The following is an 11,441-nucleotide window of genomic DNA, read 5'->3' as shown; positions in this document are numbered from 1 at the left end:
TGCTATGAATTTTTCAGCAAAGTTAGATAACTAAATGGTGATTCCTAAGAAAATATACACTGTGAAAAAAAATCTTTTTTAACATGAAAAAATATAATTTTTGGCACAAAAACTCAAATATCTCAAAACCCTATCTTTTTACCAACGTAATTTTTTTAGGGAAGACGGTCCATTGTATTAGCAATCTACCATAAAAATTTGGTGATGGTAAACTAATAAACAAAAAAGTTATAACATTTCAAACATTTCACATTTGGTAATATTTTTTTTTTTTTAGTGTAAATTATTTCGCCCGGAAATCGCAGTTTGATACTGGTTTTATTGTTAATGGCCTTGCGTGAGCAAACGAGTTGTTTTTATTATGTATTATGTATATTATATGTACAGTAATGTTCCGATTCTATCACGCCCTCCGCGCATTAGTCGTTTATTCATTAATTTGCGGTTACATTTGTGGACAAGTGCTTTCCCTCTTCTTCAAGATGAATGTTGAAAGCGTGTTTTGCAACGTTAAAAATATTGAAATAGGGAATCGCGCCACTTGGGCGGTGGCTTCTATTTTCGTCTGTTTTCCACTATAACTCAGTCAAATTTGAACCAATTGACACAATTTTTGGAATGCAGTGAGATAGGTATAGTATCTACCCGTGTACAACATTTCAAGTCAATCGGTTCAAAATTGACTGAGTTATAGTGGAAAAGAGACGAATATAGAAGCCACCGCCCAAGTAGCGCGATACCCTATGGGGCTGTCCATAAACCACGGGCGTGATTAAATTGGTCATGAGGGGGGGGGGGTTAAAAAGTCCCAAAAAAATGACCACGTGGTTTATGGACAGCCCCAGATGTTGAAGAATATTTCAAAGCAATTTTGAAAAGGGGCGTGATTAAATTGATTAACGCTGATGGTACGGTGGCATGACTCTCTGCACTTAGCACTTCTGGCAATTTCTCAGTTGTTGTCGTTTTCGAACTTCCTGCGCTCTGCTTTACCGATTACCGATTACCGATTACCGACAGATGGCTCGTTTGTCAAAGTCTAGACGGCAGGACGTGCAAATGCGTAAATTTGTATTCAATGTGGACATTTGGGCATAACCAGTCTCTTTCAGTTTATCTATTGTGCTTTCGGTGAGATTTACGTTTGTACATTTTTTTTTCATCAAACGGTCTACAAGAGAACGTTGAGCTTAAGACCTTGAAGCGACTGTTCATTAGGCCGTCCCTTATTTTGCAAAAATTGGAAATGTTAAAAGTTCGTTTGTGAAAAATGATCGTTTTAGCTGAAAAATGATCGTGTCAAAATTTGAAGTCCGTACTCAAGGCTAAGTGGTCAAAAATTGTATGGGACCAAAAAAACATGAAATTTTTTTCGATATAAAAATACGCTATTCTACTAAAACCGGTGTAAAATAAGGGACGGCCTACTGTTCATGTTGTTCGTTAGATTATAATAAACAAAATCACTTATTAGTTTCAACTGACTAGTTTGGTGTTGTTCGCTTGGCTGAAGAAAAAATTTACTATAAAATTTTTTTGCTTTTTCGTGAGCATTGTCATGGTATGTATACAGACAAACATACGTAACACTGACGAAATTTTCATTGACCACGCCTTTAACGATCATTTTGAATCTTGGTTGTGGCTTTCATATTCTCTAAGAGGTATTTTTTTGCAGATAAATTAGACGTATACGCGTATATAAACTTTTATTATACAGCTTTTGTCTTAAAAATAAGTTTAATTCCATTTTTCTTATAATCAACAGCTTTTCAACACTATCAAGGGATTTTTTCACCAGTCACGTACAATAAAAAGTATGACACTCAATTTTTTAATCACAACACTGGATCGCGTCTAAGATTCAAAAAGATACTATAGTAGGGGGATTATGGGCATAATGGACACCCTAAGCAAATCAGTACGGTATGCCTGTATAACAGAGTAAAACATAACATACTATCAGTTGACTTACAACTTTAACTTGTTTCCTACGTTTTTCAATCATTTACAGGAGCTAGAATGTCTTTATTGTGAAGAAAGAATGAATTGTAAATCATGTGTTTTTTGGGGCTGGCAGGAAAGGTACGGGGTGAAAAGGACACCCTTCGGGGCATAATGTACACCCCTGCATATTTTATGCTAATTCTTTGGTTACATCGACCAGTTAAGTAATTTTTTCTACGGAGATCAATACCACAGATATAATACTCCATCTTAGACGAGTTTACATAACATCAAAGTTAATTAAATATACTTTAGGCTAAAATAATCGGATTAATTTTTTTCGAACTTTCTAAAACGCCTCACAGTATGCAATGCGCTTACATCCATTCGTAATTGCCAGTGTTCATTTCGCCCCGAATCGACTACAACATTAATATTGTTATTTAAAGCAAATTCTGACCATAAATAAAATACTTTATCCATTGCTAGAGCTTCGTATACATGTAGATAAGGTAACAATTCACTTGTTTTTATGATGGACACACTCCAACACTCGTAATACCTTATTTGATGCTGCTTCTAAGTTATAAGAATTTCACCATATGAAAAACATATTTTAATTTCAATGATATTTTGGTTATTTTGGAGTAAAATAAATGATACATTTGAAAAATAGAACCATGCCTTGTTCCTTTACACTTATGCATTAAATGTTCTACAAAAAAATCAACGATTTCGGAAAAAAAAAACAGGGGTGTCCATTTCGCCCCGGGTGTCCATAATGCCCCTAATCCCCCTAATTATGAATAATCAAACAAAAATATCATGAAAACAACTTGTTTAATTCAGGCGGTAGCTTTTACAATAAAATCAGCATCAAAATATAATTCTCGATATAATTTACACAGAAAAAAAAATTTTTTTGTTACTAAATGTAAAAATTGTGAAATGTTTGAAATGTCATAACTTTTTTGTTTATCAGTTTACCATCACCAAAATTTTATGGTAGATAGCTGATATAATGGGCCATTTCCCCTAAAAAATTGACGTTGGTAAAAAGATAGGGTTTTGAGATATTTGAGTTTTTGTGACAAAGATCATATTTTTTTGAAGTAAAAAACGAAATTTTTTACAGTGTATATTTTCTAAGGAATCATCATTTAGTTATCTAACTTTGCTGAAAAATTCATAACAATCGAACAATCCGTTTCTGCTGTACAGCTTTTAGAATATTTTTGAACTATTTTCGCATACACCCTTTTGAAAAGTTAGTCGTGAGAGAATATGAAGGTTTAATATCGAAAAATGGCGATGTAGATGAAATTGAAAAACTGTGCAAAGTTTCAGATATTTTTGAAATGGTCGCTCTGGATCGACTGACATGACCCCGTGGAATTCCTCAAGTGGCAATAGCGTGGCGCTGCAATCGGTTAATTTCCCATACTAATTTAATTCACCACTTGAAATGTTTCAATTCACCACTGACTGTGGCAATATGGTGTTTGGTGGCGTTAGTGTTGTCATCGTGTATTGGTTTGCAAACTTACTCAAGTAAAGATTCAAACCCTTACACAACTTTCCGAATGAAATTTGTTCTAGCCTGGATGTCTGTTCTCTGTGATGCTGTCGTGGACAAGACTTCGAAAAGTGATATCAAGATCCTCATGGGCGACTTCAACGCGTAGGTTGGTTCCGACAACTTGGACCGTGAGCACGCCATGGGACGCCATGGCCGCGGAGAAATGAGCGGAAACGAAGAATTGTTTGCAGAGTTTTATGGCAACAATGACATGGTGATTGGGGGATCGCTCTTTCCTCATCCACCAGTACACAAAGTGACATGGATTTCCCGTGATGGCATCACAGAAAATCAAATCCACCATATCTGCATCAGCCGAAGATGGAGACGGAGCCTTCTTGATGTACGGAACAAACGTAGCACCGACATTACGTCCGACCAGCATCTTCTAATCGGCGATATCCAACTGCGCATTGCGAGGATCGATCGAAAGGAAGAAAAAATCGGGCGCCGGTTCAACACACGCCGACAGGAAGACGCTGCAGTGAAAAGGTCCTTCGTTGAGGAGCTTGGGAATAATGCTGCAGATGTTCCAGAAGGTGGAAGCGTAGAAGATCAATGGAATGCCATCAACAACGCCTTCATCGCTACCGACGAGAATAATTTGGGTGAGCTACGCACCCAGAGAAAGCAGTGGATCACAAATGGCACCTGGAGGAAGATAGAGGAGCGAAGCAACGCCAAAGCCGTTGAATCCCCCGTAAAAATCCCCATTGCGAATACCATAGGAGAAAATACGACTAGATGCAATCGGCAAAGACCCACGCGACGAAATAAGGACTACGATTGGAAACTGGGAACGTGGAATTGCAACCCAGAAAACACAAAATCTTATATAATGTTGAATAGGATAGTAAAGTGGAGGCCATATAGGTACATGCTTCCATTTAGCCGCGTGTAAAGTGTGCCTCCACTTTTGCATCCTATTCCACATCATGCGATCGTGTGTTGACTGGCAAGTCACTAGGTGTCGCAGGATGTGACTGGATAGTTTACGACGAACTACATCCCGTGCAACTTCGACATCGTGGCGTTGCAGGAATTTTGTTGGACTGGACAAAAAGTGAGGAAAAGCAGGCATCGAGCGGCTACTTTTTACCAAAGCTGTGGCACTACCAATGAACTGGGAACAGGAATTATAATGTTGGGCAAGATGCGACAACGTGTGATCGGGTGGCAGCCGATCAACACAAGGATGACCATGTTGAGAGTTGAAGGCCATTTCTTCAACTACAGCATCATCAACGTCCACTGCCCACACGAAGGGAGACCTGATGACGAGAAAGAAGCGTTCTACGCGCAGTTAGAGCAAACATACGATGGTTGCTCGCCGCGTGACGTGAAAATCGTTGTCGGCGTCATGAGCGCGCAGGTAGGAAGGGAGGAAATGTACAGACCGGTAATCGGGCGAAACAGCCTGCACGCCGTATTGAATGATAACGGCCAGCGATGCGTAAACTTTGCAGCCTCCCGTGGTATGGTAGTCCGAAGCACCTTCTTTCCCCGCAAAGATATCCACAAAGCCACCTAGAGATCACCCGACCATCAAACAGAAAACCAAATCGACCACGTTGTAATCGACGGTAAATTCTTCTCAGATATAATTAATGTCCGCACATTCCGCAGTGCGAATATAGATTCGGATCACTACCCAGACAACCTGTAATCGTATAGGATGTTGCATAAGATGATAATAATGTAGAGGCCATATTCGTGCATACCCTCATTCAGGCGCATGCAAAATGTACGCATATCGCCTCCACTTAAACATCATATTCAACATTTTATACGATCACTGGTTGACTTAGTCGCTGTACGCAACTTTCGACAGTTATCACCACGCGTCGAAGCCGAACGCCGCGGCTCAACATCGAGCAGCTGCGTAACGTAGAAGTAGCTCAAAACTACGCGCAGCAGTTAGCAGTGGCCTTACCAACGGAAGAGCAGCTTGGCGCAGCTACACTTGAAGATGGCTGGAGGGTCATCCGATCCGCCATAGGTAGTACCTCGGCTACCGCACTAGGCTTCGCGAATCCGAATCACAGAAACGATTGGTACGACGGCGAATGTGACCAGTTGAGAAGCGCCAGCAGGAAGAACGAGATCGCGAAGCGATGGAAGAGCTGTACCGCGCCAAGGACACACAAAAGTTCTACGAAAAGCTGAACCGCTCGCGCAGAGGTTTTGTGCCACAAGCCGACATGTGCCGAGATAATCACGGGAATATTCTCCCGAGCGAGCGTGAGGTGGTCGAGAGGTGGCGGCAGTATTACGATGAGCACCTCAATGGCGATGTTGCAAGCACCGAAGGTGGCGCGATAACAGATCTAGGAGTACGTGCACAGGACGAAAGATTTCCAGCCCCTAACCTCCAAGAGATTGAAGGGGAGTTGAGCCGGTTGAAAAACAACAAAGCCGCTGGAGCAGATCAACCACCAAGCGAGTTACTAAAACACGGTGGAGAAGCACTGGTGAGAGCACTACACTGGGTCATTACCAAGATTTGGGATGAGGAAGTATTACCGGAGAAGTGTATGGAAGGTACCGTGTGTCTCATCTACAAAAAAGGGCGACAAGTTGGATTGCGGGAAGTACCGCGCGATCACACTACTGAGCGATGCCCACAAGATACTCTCTCAAATTTTATGCCGCCGACTATCACCGATTGCAAGAGAGTTCGTGGGGCAATATCAGGCTGGATTTATGGGTGAACGCGCTACAACGGACCAGATGTTCGTCATCCACCAGGTGTTGCAGAAATGCCGCGAATACAACGTGTCCACACATCACTTGTTCATCGATTTCAAATCGGCGTATGATACAATCGATCGAGAACAGCTATGGCAGATTATGCACGAATACGGATTCCCGGATAAACTGACACGGTTGATCAAGGCGACGATGGATCGAGTGATGTGCGTAGTTCGAATCTCGCAGAGAGTTACGGCAAGGTGATAGTCTTTCGTGCTTGCTGTTCAACATTGCGTTAGAGGGTGTAATCAGAGCCGTAGCGTGCGGTTGGCCAGGTTGGCCCCCGCCAAGGGCGCCAGCTTCAGAGGGGCGCCGAAAAGGCCTAAGGCTAGAAGGAAATAGGATGATGCTGTTGTTTTCTTTAATGTTATCAATTAGATTTAATTATTTATTTAAAGTATCTAAGATTGATCATGTGTTTTACGTCCTTCCGTATTTAAAAAAAAAGTTTTTTTAGACGATTTTAAGAATGCGCTTTTTGTTTTGAGAAGCTATTTTAGGTTTTAATGAGCAAAACAAAATCAATAAGCTTCGAAAGTCTAGTGAATGTTTATTTCTGAAAATTCCTAATGCTTTTTAAGTTCAATTTTTAATTCGAGTAAATGTTTCTTTAGGCTTAAACTTTTAAACTAGGAAATTTAGCAGAAATCTTTTAAGCTGTTTTTACCCAAAAAAAAAACTTGATACCAGTGAGTATTTTTTTAATTTTCATTCCTCCAAAACTAATTTAATATTCTGGGAATTCCTTCATAAATTCCAGCAGGTATTTGTTTGGATTTTTTTTCTTCAGAAAATCTTTCAAAATATATATCTGAAATTTATCTAGAAATCCTTTCAGATACTCCTTCAGGGGTTCTTTAAAACAAATTTCAAATCATAAATTCTTGTGAAGATTTTTCTTGAAATATCTCGAAGAAGTTTCTTAATTCCTTTAGAAATTCCTCCAGAGAGACTTTCAGGAAGTTATCTAGAAGTTTATTGAAAAATTAGTCAAAGGATTCTTCCCGATATTTTTCCAAGAATGTTATTGAATATTCTCCCATAATTTCTTTAGAGTTCCAAAATTTTCTTTGGAATTCGTATAGTGATTCCTGCAAAAATACCATTAGGGATTAGGTGCCTAGAAACCCTTCAATAGATTTTGTCAGTAGTTCCTCCATGGATTTCTTCTGGACAATACTGCATAGGTTCCGTTAGAAATCCCAAGAATTCTTTATGAAAATTCTTCCTGTCTTTTATGGAATTTTTGAGAAATTTGACTAAATTTTTCTTCAGAAAGTCATTTATAGATTCCTTTGTAAAAAAATCTATCACATCGATCAGAAAAACCTCCATTGATACCTTCAGAAATTATTCCATGCTCACTAGGGATTGCTCCATATATTTCTGGTAGAATTCCGGTAGAAAACCTCCCATGAATTTCCTTATTAACTACTCCAAAAAATCATGAATTTCGAATTCATTCAGGAATTTCTCCAGGTATTCGTTGGACAATCTGACATTGATTCCATCCAAAAATTTTGTTAAGGTTTATTTTGGAAGCCTTCCGTGGATTCTTTCAGGGATTTCTTCCTGGGATTTCTTCATAAAATCTGCTAGGGATTTTTGAAATTTCCCAAAGATTCCTCAAGAAACCTTTTCAGGGATTTTTTAATAGATTCCTTTCAGAAATTCTTCCAAAAGTGATTCTCCAAAAATTCTAACATTCCATAAAGTATTTCTTCACGAACAGCTGCTGCAATTCCTTCAAGAGTTAGTCCATGAGTTCTATTTGAAATTCTTGCTGATATTTTCTCCCGGATTTTCATCAAGTATTCCTCCGGAAATTTCTGCAGGAATTCCTCCAGAGATTCTAGTATAATTTATTCTCGTGATTCCAGCGGGAATTCTTCCAGAGATTTCAACAAAAACTGATGTAGAGGTTTCTTTTTGAAATTCCTCCTGGTATTCAACCATGTTCATGGTTTGTCTAATGATTACTGAACATTTTCTTACAGATCTTTTGAGAAATGTTTGAAAAAACTTCAGAACACTTCTTTGGTGAAGTTATTGGAGAATTTTGGTGGAGTCTATTAAAATAATAGACAAAAATTTATAAAATACATCGTTTGAGGATCTCTGAAAACTTCTTAAACTCAATTAAATATTTTTTAGAACAAAATTGAGTTGAAAAATCCAGAAACAAAAATTCAAAAAATTCTGTAAGATTTGCTGAAGAAAATTATGCATCATTTTTATGTTATAAATCTTTAATGTTCGTACTTATAAGGACTGTTCAATTTATAAAACGGACAGCTTGCTTGTGCGATATCTTTTTTATTTTTCAATAAAATCATTATCAGTTTTTTGCGTAACTTTCTATAGCTATTCTCAAATGTAGGAAAAATATAACATTATGCAAAATGTTTTTTATTGTTTAACTGAAGCGGTTTTCGTAAAACATCAATGAAAACCCATTTCTCAAAATTCGACATAACTTTCCACATACTTAACATGCACATTTTCATGAAGTTTTTAATGTATTGAAATCTTATACTATTCTACTAAAGGTAAAGCTCAATAGTTGGTCAGTAATAATGCACCAAGCATTCTCCAGCTTGATATAGTAAGTTGCCTTGTTTTCATAGAAATTATTAAAAAATGCTCATTTAAGTCCTGTGTTGCAATAGCATCACGGATTCGGCTAAAAATTTCTCCAGAGTTGAATGTTGCCCTCTGAATGATACAGAAGAAAAATTTACTTTTAATTGCATTTTTCATCAAAAATTTAATCCATGAAGATGATTATATTAAAATATTTCATATTTTTTGCTCCATTGATGCAGATTTTGGACTCTAGCGAATCTTGTTATTATTTATTTTCAACAAAGTTGGTCCTATGTTATTGTATACCTTATTTAATAATAATCGGATGCATACTTTTTATTTCCAACATCATTGTTATGCAAAATTTTGCATTTGGTTGCATTGTTATTTGGAAGAACTTTCAAAGAACGAAACTGTTTTGATTACTGTGTCTGTAATGGCGTACAGTATCCAAACCAGCAATGCTATTAAGAAGCAGTTTTCTGAATTTAAAACCACATTATGCCCACTTTCGACTGGATGCATAAAAAAATTGATTATTTCATATTTTCATACTCTTTTTGCTCAATTCAATTGAATTTTATTCAAAAAATCGAATCTCACTTGAGACTTCAATATCTCAACACTTAATTTTCCAATTGAGTTTAAATTTTGCCAGAATGTTTACTACTCATGCTGCTGCAGCATGGCACATACTTTTCTGGTATTAATAGTGATATACCATAGGTGAACAGTAATTTTATATATATTTTCAATTTTCAGCAATCGAAAAAATCACCTTATTTAACACCTGGCCGATTTTCTTGAAAATAAAACTATTTTTATTCGATTCAAAAATGATTACTATAATGCATGATGATGCACTGAACAACGAAACAAGGGTGGTTAAATTTGAACTAGGCGTCTTCTTTTTATAGCATTGTAAAGTTGTCCGTTTTATAAATTGAACAGTCCTTACTCGTATAAAAGAAATTAACTTCGGAAAATTGTTAGGTGATTCCCATTGAAATTCCTAAAAAAAATACACGATTGAAAAACATTATAAGAAAACAAAAAAATCTAGTGGAATTTGTTTCTTGTTTCTAAGAAAAGAGCAACTTTTAAAGAAACTTTGAAAAAAAATGAATGACTACAAACTAACAATGTCGCGGGGCGCCAACCTGGATGCTTGCCAAGGGCGCCATGGGACCACGCTACGGCTCTGGGTGTAATAAGGAGAGCGGGAATAAACAGGAAGTCCGTTCAGCTGCTAAGTATCGCTGATAGTATTGATATTATTGCTCGTAAATTTGAGACGATGACGGAAACGTTCATCCGACTGAAGGGTGAAGCCAGGCGAATCGGATAAGTTATTAATGTGTCAAAAGCAAGGTACATGATGGCAAAGGGCTCCAGGCAGGAGTCACCGCGCCTGCCACCCCGAATTTATATCGACGATTCTGTGAAAGCTATTGGCTGTTGATTCTTGGAATTGGAGGTTTCTTTCGGCCTTGCAGTCTTCGTTGTGCAATCAAAACGACATATGTTCTCTATGCCCCTATATCGACGGTGATGAAATCGAGGCGGTTCAAGAATTCGTGTACTTGGGCTCACTGGTGACCGCCGACAACAACTAAAAAGGTTCTCGAGAGTCATCCGACTGGTACAAGAAGACGTGGTGCGCAGCGAGCTAGATGAGTCGATCAGATGGAGGACGATCTGCGGACCCCTCGCAGAGTGCGGAACTGGAGACATAAGGTCATGGACCGAGTAGAATGGAGACGGCTAATATGTACAACAGAGGCCACTCAGGCCTTAGTCTGACCGGAAAGTAAGTAAGGCATTTTTCTCGTTCGGCACTGTACCTATCACCTCTTGCGCTGTTGTTGTCAATGTTTCATGGATAAACTCCCATAAACTGTTGACATCGCTAGATCCGTTGATCTCTCCTAACCCCTTGTCTAGTTTCTGATGGTACTGTGCAGCTGACCAGCGTTGGATATTGAAACACTTGGTTTTGTTATTTATTGAACTCGTGACGTTGAATAACCCCAGTTGAATTTTCGCGACAGAAGATAACCCAACTAACAAACACTCATTTTACAAGCACCTTTACGACGAATTGATTCAGCATGATGCTGAATAACATTTGGATTGTTTTCAGGCCCAACCTTTGTTCAGGTTTTGTTCACACAAATTTGGAGAACTATTAAGCATAGTGTAGTGTACCAACTGAACTGTTTGTTGTTAAATCGTTTTACAACTATATAGTAAAGCTGTTATTCAGCTTGATCAAAAATGATTAAAAATAAAAAAATGCAAAATTTTTCAATTTCCACGAGAGTTTATGATTGGAACTTAATGCTGTGAACAAATATTGTGAAATAATAACTACATATAAATTTACCTAAATCCAGATTCGAACTCGAGACTCGTCGATTGCCAGCCGCATGCCTTCCTATCTGCGCCATCCTAGAGATGATGAATTGCAGCGCTCAAATCAAAACATAAACTTCCCGTGGTTTAATAATGATCAGACTTCGACTCCTATTCAGCAGTGGTGAATTAGCACAACATTATGATTAACGTTTGAACAACA

This window comes from Aedes albopictus, chromosome 1, assembly GCF_035046485.1.
Source record: "Aedes albopictus strain Foshan chromosome 1, AalbF5, whole genome shotgun sequence".
NCBI lineage: Eukaryota > Metazoa > Arthropoda > Insecta > Diptera > Culicidae > Aedes > Aedes albopictus.
The sequence above is the reverse complement of the archived record's forward strand: the minus strand, read 5'-3'. Positions refer to the sequence as shown.